Raw genomic sequence first — 1,313 nt, 5'->3', positions numbered from 1 at the left:
ATATAGAGTACAATCCCTGGTGGAAGAAGAAGCAAAATCACATGCAAAGAGACATGATCCTACTGTATTTGCCTTTGGCACAATCTCACAAATATGATATATAATTCTAGGTTTAAAATGTTTTCCTGAAGTTGGACCCTGTTACACACCTAGGCCTGAGAGCAGGTTATGGAGTGACCGCTCACAGTTGGTATAAATGGGGTTTGGAGGTGCAGGCTTGGGGTCCGCACAGCTGGGCTAAGGGCCCAGGGGTGGGAAGAGAAAGGGAATAGGCTATGGCTGGAGACCAGGGCTGGGCCAGCATTCCGCCCGCCATCCTGTGCCTGTGCAGAGTGCCAACAAACTGGAAGTTACACTCAGATCTGCCCTTCCAAGGTGTATTTGTCAAAGTAGGAAGGACATATTTTAGTCAACATTTTGTTTGATTTATGAATTTTGAACATTTAGATATACGGCATATGGACCTCTATTTCAACTTCATTCCTGGCCCACACAGATGTTGAATTGCACCTACATCCTCCCACTTCCCAGGCTCACTAGAACTATGGGAAGGAGCAGATGCAGCCCATTCACTTTGTGAGCTTCCCTTGGCCATTCCTACCCCTCACCCTGCCGAGTACACACCTACCTCCTCTAAATCCTTCAGTCACTCTGGCTCATTTTCTTCAGACCATAGCCACGGCCTCCTTGTTACCATACCTTACAAGTTACTATACCTTAGCTACATCAAGGAAAAAATAGAGTATTTTTTTTAATGTTACACAAGGGAGTCCACATCCAGGGAACCCAAAATGACCAGGCCAATAGCTACTGAAATACTAGAGTTATAATTTGGTAGTTGTTCTATAGAAAACACTATGAGGGGCCCTCCCTGGTGTTGCAGTGGGTCCAAGCACAGCACATGAAATTCTCCCAAGTCATTACAGCACAAGTTCGATCCCTGGCCAGGGGGCTGACCCACATGGCGCAGCAGACCTCTTCTGACTCACCTGCTGCTCCCCTCTGCAGTGTATTTCAGTAGAGCTGCCTGTACTGCTCCCCACTCTGTCTCTGGTGAATCCTCTCACCCCCCGGCACCTCTGGCCTATACCCCAGCAATGTAAGCATAAATAAATAAATCTTTAAATAAAAAAGAAAGAAAGGATATTTCTAAGATATATCTAGCAATATCTTTATAACTATTATCCTGAAAGCCCACTCATGCTCCTAGGAAACAATTTAGCAGAAGCAAAATTAAATGGACAAGTAATGTTCAAAAGCAAAGTTTACTGCTTCTATAAAATTAAAACTGGAAATTGGGCCCTCCCTAGTGG

The sequence above is a fragment of the Condylura cristata genome, unplaced genomic scaffold (genome assembly GCF_000260355.1).
Source record: "Condylura cristata isolate star-nosed mole 26May11 unplaced genomic scaffold, ConCri1.0 scaffold00016, whole genome shotgun sequence".
NCBI lineage: Eukaryota > Metazoa > Chordata > Mammalia > Eulipotyphla > Talpidae > Condylura > Condylura cristata.
The sequence above is the reverse complement of the archived record's forward strand: the minus strand, read 5'-3'. Positions refer to the sequence as shown.